The sequence below is a fragment of the Vicugna pacos genome, chromosome 11 (genome assembly GCF_048564905.1).
Source record: "Vicugna pacos chromosome 11, VicPac4, whole genome shotgun sequence".
In the NCBI taxonomy this organism is placed as follows: Eukaryota; Metazoa; Chordata; class Mammalia; order Artiodactyla; family Camelidae; genus Vicugna; species Vicugna pacos.
In genome coordinates, this window is record NC_132997.1 from 11852043 (window position 1) to 11870181 (window position 18139).

Sequence of the window (18139 nt, forward strand, 5' to 3'; positions counted from 1 at the left end):
CCAGGGCTGGTGGAAAACCAACTGAGTCTTTATTGAGTTGTTTTCCAAGGAGTAGAGATGAGTTATAAACAGAACACAACTTCAGGGCAAAACAGGCGGAGTGGTTTTCCAGCAGGCCAATAGCGATGACCGGTTTTCAATAGAGGTGCACAGAGGCTGAGAGAGAAAGCCTCCAGGACCCTACAGAAAGCTGCCCAAAGTGCCTTCCCCATGGCACTACTGAAATAGGAAAGAAGAAATCTGACTCCATATTAGATCTGTTCCTTTGACTTTAACCCTGTGCCCTGTGTCCTAGGCTTAGTCTTGTTGTTTCTGCACCTTTTGTGAAACAATGTAGCCTAGATCCTGAAATATACAGGAGACCCTATTCTCAAGGCTCTGACTTTGAAGGATATTAACACTTTTCCATTCGTATAAAGATAACAAGATACAGAATAGAAAATAACATTTGCTTGTTGGAGGTTTACACGGATCTGACCCAGGTGAAGAGCTGCAAGAACAAAGGATTCTAACAACAAAGAATTCATACACCAAGTTTGCAACAACCAAGCATTCCCGCTTCCCCTTTTTAATATAAGAGCCTGAATTCAGATTTGGGATGATGGTTCTCCAGGACATTGGTCTACCATCTTCTCCGCTGGCTTTACAAATTTAAGCCGCTCTTTCTTGCCCCAAATCCTTGTCTCCTGATGTGTTGGCCTGTAATACACGAGTAGAACAAGCCTGGACTCGGAAACACAAACATACATTGAAAGTACGCATTTGGTATATTAAATGACATGCTTCCACTCGTATTCCTGAGGTTTTCTTCTCTTGACCACTCCTACTATATTTTTGAAAAACCTGTCATGTGGACACATTTCCATCTCTAGCCACTACCCTTCCAGGTAAGAACTGATGCCAAGAAGGTAATGAAAGTTGCTAGAAGGTATTACCTCGCCAAAAAAGAGCAGAAGTGGGTTCTGGCTGATGTTCAGGAGCAGGCCGGGGCACCTGACAAGATGTCATAAGTACGGATAGACATCTGGGCACCAAAGGAGAAGCTTCTAAACTTCCATGAGGGACTTGTTGGATAGGAAGGAACAGTCCCAGACTATAGTTCTGATCCCACCACGAGCTTCCTGGGCAAGGCTGGGCAAGTTATTTAAATTCTCTAGACCCGTGCTGTCCAACACGGGAGCCACCAGCCACATGCAGGATTATGATGTTATTCTGTAGCCAGACAGAATTATAAATAAACACTTTATTGCAAAGGGTCAGCAGGTATAATATTTAAAAACATTATTGGTTATCTTGCCCTAACAAGTTATTTTTGTATGTCTAGCTTTCTGTGGTTTGTAATGCCTGCAACTAATGATTCCCTTACAGTGAGGTATTTTGAAATTATAAGTTACTGGACACAGTACACTCATATCACAGTTGAAAAAACTGATCCCAATAAGCAAGGTGATCTGACTTATTAGTTATGAGCAGGGGCTCTGGGGCCAGCCTGCATAAGTATTAATTCTCACTCTCCCTCCAGGGAGTTCTGTGTGAATCTTGGACAAATTATTGTTATTGTTGTTGTTGTTGTCGTTGTCGTTGTTATTATTTGTGCCTCTTTTTCCTTACCTTTTAAATAGCGAGGAATATGTTGACTCTATCCCCTACAGTGTTGGCAGGATTAAATGAGTAAACGTCTGTGCTGCCCACTTCCCTGGGTTTCAGCATTCTCCAGGCAATCAGTGCCAAACGCAGTGGCATTCTCCACTGTCTTCGTCAGTCTGGGATTCTGTAACAAATTACCGTGGGTCGGGTGGCTTAAACAACCAGCATATTCCTTACGGTTTGGAGGCTGAGGCTTTCAAGGTCAATGTATCTGGGAGAGGATTGCCAGCTCGAAGATGGCTGTCTTCCCACTATCTTCATGGCCCAGAGAGGAGAGAGAAGCAAGCACTTTGGGGCCCTGTATAAGAACACTAATACCATTCATGAGGGCTCTACTCTCATGACCTCATTTTATCCTACTAATCACCTCGCAAAGGCCCCGCCTCCCTGTACCATCACCCTGGGAGATGAGGTATCGACAGATGGATTTTGAGGGGATGCATTCAATCCACACATCGGCTAACTCTCCCAAACATGCAGTCATCAAACCTGTAGCTAATTTCAAAATAATGTTTATATCTCTCTACCCATTTCCATTCCTACATCTACTAACACTGAAGCCCTGTTACATTTTATTTCTTATTTTCCTTGTAGAGGTTTAATTGATTCCTCTAACTCCAAGGCTTCGCTCGCTCCAGTCTGCTTGACAGCCCTGCCAGGTAGGTCTTCCTTAAATCACCTTCCCACTTCACCTGGTTGTTTTTTAGGTGTAAATGTCAGAATTCTCTCCACACCCGATCCTACACCTTTAATCCCTTACACTACCGCTCACTATGTTATTTTCCTATTACCACTGTAACAAATTCCCATAAGCTTAATAGCTTAAACTAGCACAGAATTTTCAGCTTATGGCTGTGTAGGTCAGAGATCCAACACAGTTCTCATTGGGCTAAATTCAAGGTACCAGCAGGGTTCCTTCCTTCTAGAGGGTCTAGAAGAGAATGTTTCCTTTTTTTTCCCCCCAGTTTACAGAGGTCACCCACCTTCCATAGCTTGTGCCCCTCAACTTCCTCCATTTTCATGGTCAGCAGCCTTTCTGAACATTGCTCCATCGCTACACCTCCCTCTGATTTTAAACTCAGCTGGGAAATATCCTCCATTTTAAGGACACCTGTGATTACATTGGGCCCACCTGGACAATCCGGGCTACTCACCCTATTGTCTCATCTCAGGATCCCCTTGTCCCATCCCACTCAGTCAGTATGTATGTGGCTGTGACATTCACCTTGTGTAACATTTTCTCTCATGAGCAATTTATGGTTCAAGGCACTTATAAGTGCCTTTTTGTTTTTCTTCCTTATCCTTTCTACATTCAGTATGTCTGGTGAGATTATATGAATCCTTTTTATTTGTGCCCCTGCACTAATCTTTAATAATGTATCATGGGTTTAAAAGGCTAACTAATAGACAATTTAGGAGACAGAAATCCTCTAAGATTTTTATCCTAAAATATCTGTCAACCCTTTTGCCATGTACAGTAACATGTCACAGGTGGCTACCCTGTGGCCGGGGAGGGACATGATTCTGCCATCACACTCCTCTCATTCTCACCAATGTGCTGATCAACTAACCAAGGACCTATGCTCTCAACTTCACTCACTTCCTCCTCCTTTCCATTGACTATCCTGTTCCCACCGCTTCCTTCATTCACCACATCAGGATTTCATGACCACATTCTTCTCTAAATGAAATGGGTATCTTGCATCTAATGTCTGACAGCTGTTCTTATTCTATATGCACACACTGTCCTACTCATAATCCCGTCCATCTCTTTATTTTCCTAGAATCATCCAGAAGAATCAGTTCCATGATGATGATGACGATAGTGACAATGATGACAGGGGCCTCTCAAGGATTCTGATAAAGAGGGAATCGATAAAGGGAGGGAATCATTGCAAAATTGCCCCAGAAACAGGCTTAAAGGTAAATAACTCTTATAGTGTTTAATGAAATTGACTAATATTTAACTATTTTTAAGACTTTATATCACTGAATTTAAAATTTTAACGGGAATTTTCATTCACCACTAACCAAGATTCAACTCTAGGACCAAAATCTAAGGATTTCTGTCTTCTAAAAAATTGCCCACTAGCCTTTTAAACACGTGATCCTTTTAAAAAGTTTAGTGCTGGGCTGACAATAAGCAGGATTCATATAATCTCACGAGACACAATGAATGTGGAAAGTCTAAGAAATAAAAACAAAAAGCCATTCATAACGTCTTGAACTTTACGTTGCTCATAGGAGAAAATGTTTGCCAATGTGAGTGTCACATCAACATGATGACTGAGTGGGATGGGGAAGCTGATCTTCCTCATCAGTCATTTATGCTGATTTGTTAGATGCCAAAACAGTTTCCTCATTGAAATTGCTTCTAACAAATATGGAAGAATTTAGGTTCTACCAAAAGCAGGCTAAACATTTTCCCCTGCTTTCAGGTCTCTGGACTGAATGTCCCCACAAGAAGGACATGATTATGTTTCGTAGGGAAGTCTTCCTGAGAAGCAACAGGCTTTCCTAGGGCAGAACTGCAGGGCCCCCCATGGAGGGCTGGAGGAGGGCTAGAGGGGACACTGGAAAAACAGCAGGAGTGAGTTCAGATACTGCTGCTCAGGTCGCCAAAGTCAGCATTGCTATCTCTAAGGATATGACATTCTCACAAATGTTCCATGAGTGAAGGAGCCTGTGAACACTAAGCAGGTTGTTAAGACACAGCAGCACATAACTTGCGTGACAACACAATTAGAGTATGATTTGATATTTGGAAAATAATTAGCCCATTGTTCTTTGAAACTGCAGCAGTAGCAATAGAAATAAAAAAGACTGAGCCGTCTTGGAGACAACAATCAATAAACAATTCTAAATCTGCAGAATTCCTTGACAATATTCAAGCAATGAGCTAGATGTGTGCTGCAGATACCTCTTACTGCAGGGCTCACTCCTGCAAAGCATAGAACTAGTTTCTCAGCACACAGAGGGAACCAAGTCAAGATTCCTAATCTTTTGAGATTTACTATATGGCTGGAAAGATCAGACAAGTACATATAGCCAAATATGATTAAATGTAATCAAATATTATCAAATGTGATTTGAGCACAGACAAAAGTGAAATTCCTTTCACCTGGGATGTAGAGAGACTTCTTCAGAAAATGTGGCTTTGGAGACGGCCAAAGACATGGGTGGAACTTTGGCAGAACAGGATGTAAGGAATTTAAAAACTTATTCTAAAATTCATATAAAAATTCAAAGGATCCAAATATCCAAAACAACTTTGAACAAGAAAAACAAAGTTGGAAGACTTGCACTATCTGATTTTCAGACTTTATTTTATAAAGCTACAGTAATCAGAAATTATGGTGTTGGTGTAAAACAGGAAAATAGAATAATGGAACACAATAGAATGTTCAGAACTAAACCAACACTTATACAGACAATTGATTCTCAAAAAGGATGCTGTGGAGAAAGGGTCTTTTCAACATGTAGTGCTGGAACAATTAGATAGTGATACACAAAAAAAAAATGAACTTTGATCCACACCTCACAAAATATACAAAATTTACCTCAAAATGGATCATAGATCTTAATAGGAAATCTAAAACTATAAAACAGCTAGGAGAACAAGCATAGGCTTAAGCTTTACGGCCTTGGGTTTGGCAAATATTTCTTTGCTATGACACCAAAAGTATCATCTATTTTAAAAAGAAACTGATAGAGTGAACTTTGTCAACATGAAGACTCTTCAAAGCTCTTCTAAACACTGCTAAGCAAATGAAAAGACAAGCCATAGACAGAAGCTATTTGCAGATCATAAATCTGATAAAGGTCTCTCTTTGTATCTGATCCAGAATAAAGAGGTCTCAAAATTCAATAATAATTCAAACACCTGAATGAATGAATGAGGCCAGAAAACACACTTCAGTAAAGATATCCAGATGGATAATAAGCATATGAAAAGATGCTGATTAAAGATGTCATTAGTCATTAGAGAAATACTTTTAAAAGCCACAGTAAGATACTAGTTCACATACATACTAGAAAGAATACGATTAGAAAGACTGACCTTACAAGGTGCTGGCAAGGAAGTAGAGCAACCAGAACTGATACACACCACGAGGAATTTACAATAGTACAACCATTTTAGAAAAGTCTTTAACAGATTCTTTTAAAAAGGTAAACACCTATGTATCATATAACCCAGACATTCCTCATCTGGTGCTTTAGAAAGGAAACTCATATGTCCATACAAAGACTTGTAACCAAATATTCACTGCTATTTTATTTATAACAGCTCAAGTTGTAAATAACCCATGCATCCATCAAGAAGTAAATGCAGAAAGAAATGATGGTCTATACAAACACTGCTCACATTAAACACTTCAGTAATAACTCAGCACTAAACAATACTCTACTATAAGACAAATAAGCTATTAATACAGCAACACAGATGATTCTCAAAATAATTACACTGAATGAAAGAAGTCAGACAACATAGAGTAGATAATGCATGAATCCATTCATATAAGGATCTTGAAAATGCAAACCAATATGTTGTGATAGAAAGCAGATCAATGGTTCCCAGGGGAAGAGACGGGGAGGGAGGGAGGGACAACAAAAAGCAGGAGAGAAGCTTTGTCGGTGATGGGTATGTTCACTGTCTTGAGTGTGGTCATGGTTTCTTGGGGATATTCTTATGTCAAAACATATTAAGCTGTACACTTTAAACGTGTGAAAATTATTTTGCCAAGTATACCTCAAAGCTGTTTTAAGAAAAAAGGCACTTTAGTCCTGATCCACCTCAGCGCCTGATTGGAGTGACATGATCAGTCCCTCACACTGTCTGCCTAACGGGAAGGTAGAAAAGCTCTCACGGAAGATAACATGGATTTTTCATTTGCAATGTCTGCCATGTAATAAAGAATTTCTAGATATGCAACATGTCCAGACTATATGACAGATAACATGAGAATAAGGAGCATTAGACAAAGGATGCAAACCCCCAGGTGATGTAGGCATCAGAGCTACCAATAAAGGCTATAAAATACTTTTAATATATTCAAGAAAATAAGGAAATGATGGGAGAATAGATAACAGGGTAGAGACTTTCACCAGAGAAATATACTGGAATGTATTTTTAAGAAAAATCAAACAGATACTCTAGAACTGAAGCTTTCAGCTCTGGAAACAGGTAAACAGAGCTAATCAGGATCTCTTTTAAGTAAAACTTTCAGTAATTCCGGGTAAAATATAACAACAATGTAATACAGAGCTAACTATGGAGAGAGAAGTTCCCTGATGACAAAACAAAGAGGACACTTAAAGCCCAGAGTGGTCATCTTGTGAGCTGATGCCACCGCACCCTGGAGGGAAGGGGTTTTCATCTGCACATAAATAGGGATACAATGTCCATTTAGGAAAAAGGGTCCATACCAGATGTAGAAGACTCTTCCTCTATATCTATATAGTCAGAGACAGGGATGTAAAGTGGCAGCAGAGGTCACAGTGACACAGGGCCCTGGGCCAAGGAGTGTGAGCACCTCTGCAAGCTGGGAAAGGTAGGAAGACGAATCCCTCCCAAGAGCCTCGGTGTGGAACTTAGCCTTGGCCACTCGTTGGTTTAAGCAACTGACATTGACCTTGCACTTCTGCACCCTAGAACAGTGGGAAGATGAATGTGTATTGCTTTAAGCCACTGAGTCTGTGGTCCTTTGTTACAACAGCAATAGGAAAGGAACTCAGGAACCAATATGAACTTGAACCACAGGCTGCCTGCTGTGCTGGCTGGAAGTCCTTTGTCTCTGATCCTGGGGGAGTGTCCTGTCCTCTGGCAGCATCCACAAACTACCTCATGCTAACTTGGCAGTTTGCAGAGGGTTAAATCTTAACCCTGCACAGTTCTTGATATTTAGTTAATAAAAATGATGGTGTCATCATGGGTATTTTTCCATCTTTTAAATACCCTTCAGTCTTCTAATAAAGCTACTTCTAATTAAGAGACTGTGTAAATAGTTTTCAATCTTCATAATAAATAACTGGTTTTATCTGGTTACTTAAATTATGAATAATAATGTTCACATTTGTAAAAGTTATTAAAATCAACATTGTTTAATGAAAATATCATTTCTTTTTGCATGAACATGTATTAACTACAAGAAATGTTCCATGCTTTGTTCTACGATTTACTGTTAGAGCCTTAAAGAATAATATTTTCCTCAAAAGATATTACGACAAAGGGATTTCTTTTGGTGGAACAGTTCCGGCATCAAATCTGGTGCATGTCTCAGGCCACTGGCAACACAGAGATGATAGAAATTAGGAGGCATTATAAACACAGAATCATTTTTAAAGGAATTAAAAAAACTGGATGTGTGTAAACAAAGAATCAGAGGATATTCTGGTGAAACAAATGTATTTTTCAGCTTAAGCAAGACACGGAGTGAATAAATCTGAAATGAAAAAAACACCCAGAGATTAGCAGCGAGTCATGCATGCAGTGTGAATGATCAAAACCAAGTTGTTTCCAAACCAGTGTGCAGGCTTGACGCCTTCATGAATCAAATCTGTGTGGCAACAGGCCATCTCGAATACATGTTGATGAGGTATTTATAAGCCCTTCACCATCCCAAATCAAAGCCCACGCACGAGCCACAAGACCATCACCTACACATTTGGAAAACACACAACATGGTGAATAGCACTTTTCTTGTTCAGTAGCCAGTGGCCGCGAACTGTGAGCAGACAGAGATACAGGGACACAGAGGCACCTCCCCTCACTCAGCTGATAAACTTCCGTGCATTCCTGGGGACAGGATTGTCATAAAATGCACCATGGATTGATCCTCCTCCTAGGAAAGGAACCGTAGGGCTGTCATTAGGTTTGAGCAGGGGTGGGTGGAGGATCTCGGAAGAGTTGTTTCAGAACAACCAATAGAATCCTTGGCCACCGTGACCACGAAAGACAAGTCCCCTGCCATCCCGGTAGGCACTTGGGCTCCTGACAAAAGCTGGGATCAGTAAAGGGTTGAGTAGAAGGCACAGGCCTGAGGGATGCCCCAGCAATAGGCAGGAGGTAGGGCCTGGTTTATACTGCTCTAGGTGTATCCCAGCCTCATCTGAATACGAAATCAGAAATTTGCAAAACAGCAGAGTTGGGGTGGATCATCCACTCCAGACTCCTCACCTTACAGTTAAAAGGGTGGCAACCCTGACAGGCAAAGCAACGTGCTAAAGGCAGAGCGTGGAAGTGGCAGCGCCAGATGAAACGCAGCGTGAAACCCCCGTTCAAGGCCGCTGACTCTGACGACGGGGCCAAGGTTTCCAACGAGGAGAATAAGACAGTGTAAATACTTTGTTCCCCCTAAAACCCCAAATGTTTTTTAAAGGCACAAAAACTCACCTTAACTAGCTCTCTTCTGAGGGGGCTCTCTTCTGCTTCTTCGTCTTTCTGTCTCCATTTCCCTCTCTCAGACACAAACACATTCAGTTTTGTGAAAGGGGGCTTCCTGCCATACAAAGACAGACTTCGCATCTTCAGAAAGATACCTGACAAAGCACGTTTCTCAATTCAAGTCTTTGTGTGAGTTCTGGGCAACTGGCTTATTTTCTAGAACAATCGGTAGTTACAAAATCAGGAAATCATTTTCCACAAAGGAAGAGTTCTGGTCCGTGTTGATAAAGTTGGGGATGTCACATTTCATGAGTCTGTTCGGCTCCTCCTCTGGCCACCTGCTGCTTCTGATGGCTTCCTGGAGCGGAATATCACTGTAAAGGGCTATGGTAGGGATACCAGCTTTGGCCTTGTCCAAGTGGTCCACTCCATTGATGTAGCAGTGAAAGAGGGACCTAGATTCGTGATTGCACTGCCAGAGAACACCTTGGGCAGCAGCCATCTTCCAAAGTCTGACACAAAGCTGTTCAGTCTGAATCTCTTCTCGGGAGACTCTGCATTGCTATAAAGAAAACCAAAATAAAATATCGTTCACACTTTAGCTCGGTGACCTGAAGAATCAGTTTTTGCCATCTACTGAGAGCAAATCCCTGCACAGAGCATACTGACATGCACTGGAAGTGAAAGACATCACTTCTGAACACATACAATTAAACCCAAGGCAAAAGTCTAAAGTGAGGGCCCTTGGACCAACCTGAAAAGACATCGTTCCCTGAGAATTCTCAATATTGGTGTCTCGCACACCAGTGTTTCTCCGTGGGACACTCAGATCTCTTCATCAGGATTCGTTAAAGTGCTTCTTAAAATGCAGAATTCTGGGGTGCACACCCTCAGAGTCTCCAGAGGTAGCGACTGGTAGTCTGTATTTTCATAGCCACCAGGATCACTAAACATGCTCAGGTTTAGCACCGCGGTCTACATCGGGTCACCTGAGCATCGACAATTCTGTCTCAAGGGGTGGGGGGTGCCATGTGTGTCAGGGTGCTGTCCTACCCACGTGTCTCCCCTGATTCTCAGAACTGACAGTGCTGCCCCATTGGGCACGAAATACCACCATTTCACAATGCATACGCAGGGCGCCCGACTGACAGATACAATCAGTGATAGGACAGGGGACAAAACTCAGCTTCCTGATACCTACTTTCACTTACTGTGGGACGAGTGATCAATTCAAGGGTAATAAATCAGTGAATGAGTGAATAACATGACTCTCGTTAGTCCCACGAGTGCCTGGAAGAGCAAGCCTGGGCACACTGAGAACCATAACAGCCTATCTACTTAAATGTCATCCTCCACAGATCTATGTAAAGGTTACTTCCATCCAGGCAGTGACTCCAGAAGGGCAAGAATCATGTATGAACACACTCTCAAATCCAGAACAGAACCTGACAACAATTAGGCTCTGGAGTCTGTGTTTAGCGAGTGTGGAATCTCAGTGATTCCAGCTCTTACACATTGTCTTCCCATCCCACCCCTCACGATATGGCCCCTATGACCAGTTCTCCCAGGGCTGGGGCCACGGAACCCATTTATAGGACTGGAAGAATCTGATCATATAAACCATCCCCCAGATTATCATCAAGAGTCACCTGCATTTCAGGGATCAGTAATCCCAGAAGCTTTGCAGTTCAGGCAGCTGAGGGATTTTTATATCAGCTCTGTCTTCTACTGTGACTGCCTGGGTGACATCAGACAAGGAATTCTGAAAAGCCTGAACTTTTCCTTTCAGGAATAATCTAATTAACAAATCTCGTTGACCACTCAAGAAATGTGATGTGAAGATCAATGATTTACACAGGAGTACAACATTCACTAGGTCGTGGACTTAGAATCAGAGAAAAATCATTTGAGAAAGATTGACAGAATGTAGCTTTAATGCGAATTTAAGTAGTCTTACCTTTCAGTAAATCATCTTCCCCTACTTATCACTTCACCCAAGTTTAAAAATGTTTGAGAACAGGGATGAGTGTGCCAGCAATCTGAGACCCAATAACCTAAAATGTCACCTAGGAAAAAGAGGGGAGTAACATATTTTTAAAAAGCATGGTGAGGATGGCGGGGCCATCACCAACCCCAGACTAAGAAGCTCTGAGTAATAGCTTTCCTGCCTGCCTGGGACATCAGCTGATATGAAAATCCACCCAGAAAACTCACTGTCCAGCAGCTCTTCCGTAACACAGGATACACTTTCTCAGAATTAAGAATTGCGTCCAGTAACCACTTCGCTGAAGAATAAAGACAAAGGAGAACAAGAGATTTCTGCCCCTCCCAAGGGAGAGCCCAGACCTCGGGCTGCATGCACTGCGCCCACCTCCCTGGAGAAGAATAAACTGGACAAGGGCGTTCTGCGAAACTGGGGCAGCAAATGTTGAGATGGGAACAAATTGATCAGCTGGCCAGGGACAGCCCCCTCCGTCGCTGCCTTGGCGGCTGCCTCAGCGCTCTCAGCCCATCCTGCCCACCTCTGGTGGCTAAGCTGTCAGGGAAACTGCTTTGCGACCTGGAGCAAGAGAGGCTGCCCTCAGGCCAAGCTGCGGAAAAGATGGGAGCTAAACCCCCTGCTCCCAAGCGGCAGGCTTCATACCCCCGCCAACACCCCGTGGCCCCCGCACCCTACTGCAACCCCGGGGAAATATGACCCGAAGAAGTGTGACCTGGGAACGAGGGGCAGCAGAGGCCGCCCCCACGTCAGGCCTCCAGAGAGATTGGTGCTTATCCTCCAGCTCTCCAGTGGCAGCCCCCTGTCCTCTCCACCTCCTGATCTCACTGCGCCCACCTCCCAGGAGCAATCAGACCGGGTGTGGGGTGTCAGGCGAATCTTGCGCCGGAGAGGACGTCCCCAGGCCAGGTCAGGGGAGAGGAGAAGAAGTGGCCCCATTAGGCGGGGCAGCCGGCCTTCGCAACTGCTTCTGCCCCTCGACCGCATCGGGCCCGTCTCCCAGGAGCAAGCTGACCTGGAGACGGGCATCCGGCTTCTTGGGCAGCAGAGGACGCCCCCAGGATTGGTCGTCGGGAAGAGGAGAGCAAATTGTCAGGCTCCGCGCTGCAGGTCTTCTACTTCCGCCATCGCCACCCCCGCACCTTAAAGTCACCGCCCAGGGCGCCCCTCCCCCAGCAGGCTGAGTGGGACAGGTGCGTCTGGTGATCTGGGGCAGGAGAGGCCAATCCCACACCAGGCCATCGGGGAGACAGGAGCCAATCCACCAGCTCCCCAAGGCAGCCCCTACCCCCGCAGCAGCCACCACTCTTGCCCATGACCTCACAGTGGCCTCCTCTAGGGAGCAGGCTGACCTGGAGATGGACGTCCGGCGAACTTGGGACAACAGAGACCACCTCCAGGGCAAACCACGGGGGGAAGTGGGAGCAAATGGACAAGCTCCATGGGAAAACCTGCCGCTGCTGCCACCACCCCCAAAGTACCAAGTCCAACTCCCGGGGTCAGGCCGACTAGGATACACGCGTCTCGTAACACAGGGCAACAGCGACCGCCCCCAGGACAAGACGCGGGGAAGATGGGAGAAAATGGGCCGCTCCCCCGCTGCAGGCCGCCGACCACCGCCACCCCTGCACCCTGACTACCCTGCCTCCCGCCCCCAGCAGGCAAAGTGGGACAGGGGTGTCCCGGGACCTGGAGCAGCAGAGGCCGCCTTCAGGCCACGCGGTGCAGACATGGAGCTAATCCACAAGCTCCTCCGGGGCAGCCTCCCTATGCCCGCAGCCACCACCTTACCAGCCCCCTGACCGCACCGCACCCATCTCCCAGGAGCAAGCTCACGTGGAGTCGGACCTCAGGCAAATCTCCGGCGGCAGAGGTCGCCCCCAAGCCAGGCCGCGGGGGAGAGAAGAAATGGAGCAGCTCCCTGGAACACATCCCCTGCCCCTGCCGCCTCCGCCGCCGCCTCCCAGGAGCAAGCTCTTCTGGAGAACCGCGTCCCGCCTCTAGGGCAGCAGAAGCCGCCCCTCGCTCCGCCGCTGGGGAGAGCGGAGCGAATTGACCGGCTCCCCCGCGGCAGCCCCCCTCCCCCCGTGGGCCCCGCACCTTAACGGCCCCGCCCCCACTCCGCACTCAGCAAGCTGAGTGGGACAGGAGTGTCCGGCGACCTGGGGAAGCAGAGGCCGCTCCCAGGCCCAGCAGCCGGGAAATGGCAGCTATTCCACCCGTTCGCCAGGGGTAGCCCCGCTCCGCCCCTCTACCGCTGCCGCCGCCCGCTGACCTAACCGCCCCACCTCCCAGGAGCAAGCTTACCTGGAGTCCAACATCTGGCGAATCTCCGCCGGCCAAGCCCCACCCCAGGCCAGGCTGCAGGGAAGAGAAGAAATCGACCGGCTTGCCCGGGCAGCCTCCCAACCGCCACCGCCGCCGCCGCCGCCGCCGCCCCAAAGCATTGCAATAGCCTCCCGGGGTCAGGCTGACAGCAAGGATGTGCACTTGCCTTCTAATCCTGGCCACGTCCCTGAGCACCTCCCTGCATCCCTACACTCCCTGCACCTCCGAACCCCTGCTACACTCTGCAATTCTGCATCCCTCCACCCCCACATCCCCTGAAATGCCTGCGCCCTCCACAGCCCCTGCACCCCTGTCACCAGTTACACTTTTGCACTGCTTACACTCCTGCACCCCTGCATGTCCCACACACCACCTCTTGGGCCTTTGGCAGAGTCTCTGCTGTTAGACCAATGCACAGGGACTCACTCTTTGCCAGTACATGATGCATCAGTGGACGTCAGGGGTTGCCTGCAGGAAGGTACATGTTCCCGGTCACTAGCCTGGGCCACTAGGGTGATCTCTGTGAGGTCACCCAGGATGGGTTCAGAGATGCTGTTCTCTGGGAAGAGAGGAGTTGAAACCGGTCTTGAGGGCAGAGCTGTGCTCACCAGGCCGTCCACGCTTCATGTTTTACACAGGGCTTCGGAGAAGTGAAATGGATCCGGCCAAGTAAGACCGGCCTGCTGTGCGCCCACCTCAGTCCTGGGCTCTGAGTCAGACCGACAGGCTCCCACACTCAGGGCCCAGTTTGGGCACCTGAATTGTCCCTTTGAGGCATCCCATCAGTTCTCAGGATGAAGTCTGGCTGCTTCCACCCCATGGCCCTCCCTCCTACTGTGCTGGCCTCAGGAAGGTTCCTTATTTGGGGAAGAAGGCAGCCCACACCCTACCCCACCCCTCACGTTTCTCTAACCCAGGCTGGTGCTCTCTCTGCCCCTCAGAGTCTGGGAAGCCATCCCTCTTCAGTTATGTCCCTTCTGAGATGGACTTGCTTCCACTCAATTCTAGGCGAGGATGCACCATGGAATGCACTGGGTAAGAGAACCAAAATAAATAATTTCTTCTGTGAGGTTGTCTATTTATCTACTGGGGCTGGGCTGTGTGTAGTTTGCTACAGCTATTGGTGTGAGAGGCTAAAACAGCCTGTGTGTCCTTGTTTTGATCTCCCCGCTGTCTTTGGGTTTTCCCTAGACACTCCTGAGACATTTACTTCTTTTAGTTTTACTCCTGTTATTACACACGGGCCCTACTGACATGGAGGTAAGGTGTTGGGGGAGCGGGACAGAGCAGGGCATCTGCAGTCCTGTGATTAGTTCTCATTGAGCCTGTGCCCTGAGCTGTGACCTCCACAAGTGTGTCTCTTTCCCCCCACCCCAATTTGGGTGACACAGAAGGGATTTCCCTTCTCCCAGGTTGGTTAGGCTCTGGTAAAATTATTTCTCATTAAAAAAACAAACAAACAAAAAACAACTTCCCCCAATGAAACGGAATGTTCTGGGTGTATTTCAATACAGTTATTTTCTCCTTTCCAGGCAGGAAGCATGAGGAGTTATCCTCTGACCTTCATTCTGAGAACAGGACACGGTCCTGGATGTAAAATACATGAAAAAGAGCATGGGGCCCCTCTGACTGGCCCCCTGGAGTTGTCACACTCTGATTTCCCCACACTGAGCCTCCTGCTGGCCTCAGGGACCTGTTAAATCTACCTGCCCCCGGGATTCTTACAAAAGCAGGTTCTGCCTTGGGAGCTGTGACTCTCCAAGCCTGCCCGCTGTTCCCTTTGCAACCTCTCTGGGTTGGGAGCAGCTTTCCCCCTCAGTTTTCTGGGATCTAAGAAGAGCAGTGGGTTTGCAGCTCCCTCAGATCTGGTGTTATTTTCAGGACAGGAGGAAGAACTTCTGAGCTGCACACGAGCTGGACCAGAGGCTGGAATCCTCCCTTCCTCTGCCACTGTGCAATCAGTGGCTATGGTTCTAGCCGAGTTTCTGAAGATGTGGACTTAAACACACATATCCCAGCCCCCACAGGAGCACACAGTCCCATAAATCCACCTAGTTTCCACTGGTAACTATGGAGCCGATGGGGAAACGGGTTTCGGGACCACAGAGGCCTGACTGCACGACTTGCTCCGTGGCCTATTTATGTGGTTGCTCTGGGCCTTGTCTGAAGTGGCTTGCTTACCACACCTGGTACGTGGGAAACACAAAATAAGTACTAGAACCTTCACTTTTTCTCCCTCCAGGGCCTTCAAACATAGAAAGTAATAAGTGAACTCAGACAGCCTAGTCACCACAATGAGGTCCGTCCAGCCTGGCTCTCCTGAGTGATGGGCACTGACTTGCACCTTAACTCGGAACAGTAGAGGAACCGTCTTCCTCTAACTGGGCCTCTCCCCACACCAGGCACGCCCGCAGCTCAGACGGGGCCAGCTGCCCCACTGAGGTGTGTGCTGGTGGCTTCAGTGTGACCTGGCCCTGCCGGGACATGAACCTGCAGTGAGTGAGGTGGAGGGTCGGGTGGAGGGGGGTCCCTTCTGGGGTGGCAGGGGGCCCGGTAGCACCCCTCCCAGCCTGGTGCCTGGGGCTCCCTAACAGCTCCTACAACTCCTGGGTTGGCTCCGGTCCTGGCCACTCCACACACCCTCCCAGTATCTTTTCATTATGTCCCTTTTCTGCTTTTATCAGCGAGAAGTGGCTTCTGTTGCTTGTTCAGTGAAACAGTACATCGGTAAACCAGACTACTTCTAATATCAGTAAAATACCAACCTCGGTCAGCTCGCCGGGCAGACCGTGCAGCACAAAGGCCTGAAGAGGGCTGTGCGAACGGCTTACGTGAAGGGCCCTCATCATCTGTCTTCAGAGATACAGAAGCTGATGGTTCAGGTAAAACCTTAGGGTGGGATTGAGGAATCCAAAGCTGGTTGGTTTCAAAGGCTAACTGGTCAGACCAGACCCCTGAGCTGTGGTCAGAAGCCTGGCTCAACGTCACGCAGACTCAGCATCCTAAGTGCCGGGTGGGGCCGGTGCTGTTCCCTTTGCAGGCTCTCGTTGGGGATTCACTGTAGCCCCTTAAATACAGCAGAAATTCCAGCCCCATTAGCCCCCACCCTGAGTGTTCCATGACACAAATCCCGGGAGTGTTTAATTTTCATCTTTGTTTAGGAGGATGAAGGTGGTTCAAGAGAAGACATAAATTCACACTTAGTGACACAAGGTCACAGCCAGTACTTCCTCCACGGAGAGCTATGTGCTCCCACAGTGGTGGCTGGGGGCTGGGCAGAGACTATCTGCTGGTCCCAGAGGGACTCGCTCCTCTGGCCACAACTCATGGGTTGGACAACAGATCCAGAGAGTGACAGAGCATCTTTCCTGGGAATTTGGAACTGACACATAGAAATCAAGTTCACTCATCTGGGGATTGGCGGAGGGGAGGGGCGGTGGTTGGAAATCAAATGAAACCAGAGCATGAGAGAAAGTTAGAAGTGAAAGAGCGAGAGACAGAGAGACTGAGCTTGTGAGAGCAAAGAGTCCGAAAGAAGGCAAACAATCAGGGGACAGAGGAATTCCAGCTCCTGACTGTCTAGTCTGTCCCAGCCCATCAACGACCCCGTGAGATGTTTAAAAACATTCCAGTTTTGCAGATTAGGAAACAGGCTGAAAGAGGTGGGGGCTGGGTTTGGGTGCACAGTTAATTCAATTGCCGCTGGACCCCACACTTCCCATTGCCTGAAGGCACCCTAATCCTCACTGGGACCCCTGTGGTCCCCTGACAGCCCAGCACCCTGATCAAAGGGCCCCTGCGGGAGTGGGAACCCCTCTTGAGTGTGGAGAGTTCCCTGCCCCGAGATGCCATGCATCAGCAGGCTCCCGCTCACCCCAGGTTAACATCAGCCCAGCTGTACAGTCTCCCGACCCGCTTCCCTCCCTGCCAGGCACCCCCATCCTTACCACCGAGTGTACTGCAGGAATTCAGGCACAGGGATGCCCAAATCAACACGAGCCCACCGGCTATAGAAACAGCAGACTCCCAGCCCCCCCTGGGTTGCGAGGGGACAGAAGGTGTCCTCAACTTTCATGTGTCTAAGACAATCTTCTTCAGCTGGAGGTTCTAGAGAAAAATAAAAGGTCCAAAACATAGTTCAGTGAGGAATTCCTCCAAGGATCTGACTCCAGTGTCTACAACCATGTGTACCTACCCCCAGACTTGGGGTGAAGGTGGATTATTGATCAGCACAACCCCTGGTGGCCCAGCTCCTTGGCTTGGCTGCCCAGAGGGGGCTGGGGGAATGGGTAAGACCAGGGCACTCAGGAAAAGCACAGAGGACCTGACCTCTCCCTTCTGCACTCGTAAACCCTTCCCCAAATCTCAAGGCATTGGACAGAGAGCCGCCACAATAATGAGATGCTCCCATCACTTCACTCACTCCTGTCGGTTCACTTACATGCTGAGCATCCACTGGGTCCCAGGACATGACACATAGGATGGCTGATGGGACAGGCTTGGTCCTTCCCCCTGGAACCTGTTCAATCTGATCAAAGAATGATCACTCATAAAGAGTTTCTCAAAATTATACAGAGACCAAAGACCAACTGCAGAGTGAACCAAATTTAAAAATATATATGAAGATCCCCCAGTCTCCCCGCCTATGGTTAACAGCATAAAGCAAAAAATTCTTGCCTTTAATCACCAAGGAAGTTGTCACCCCCTCTCAGGTGGAAAGGAGAGTTATTCTTTGAGCACGTCACAGAAGTGCTCCATCGGATTGGACCAGGGCACCTACA

General features: G+C 47.5%; 1 protein-coding gene and 1 long non-coding RNA gene across 3 annotated transcripts in view; both read right to left on the minus strand.

The window, feature by feature from the left end:
• The window catches only part of LOC140699627 (trafficking protein particle complex subunit 9-like), a 217169-nt gene extending 207904 nt beyond the window's left edge, over positions 1-9265 (minus strand). The window contains exons 1-2 of the mRNA XM_072972259.1: positions 9041-9265; positions 1612-1771 (exon numbers count right to left, since the gene is read on the minus strand). The gene's annotated coding sequence lies outside the window, so the exon portion shown is untranslated. The remainder of the gene's footprint in view (positions 1-1611; positions 1772-9040) is intronic.
• Positions 9266-9318: 53 nt separating this feature from the next.
• On the minus strand, positions 9319-13011 carry LOC140699638 (uncharacterized). Of its 2 annotated transcripts, none has more exons than XR_012077877.1 (3): positions 12867-13011; positions 10989-11097; positions 9319-9593 (listed from the first exon to the last, which is right to left on the minus strand). It is a non-coding gene; the product is annotated as an uncharacterized lncRNA (long non-coding RNA). The 2 variants fall into 2 exon arrangements; XR_012077878.1 differs by having other exon boundaries at positions 12879-12949.
• Between the last annotated feature and the right edge of the window lie 5128 nt (positions 13012-18139).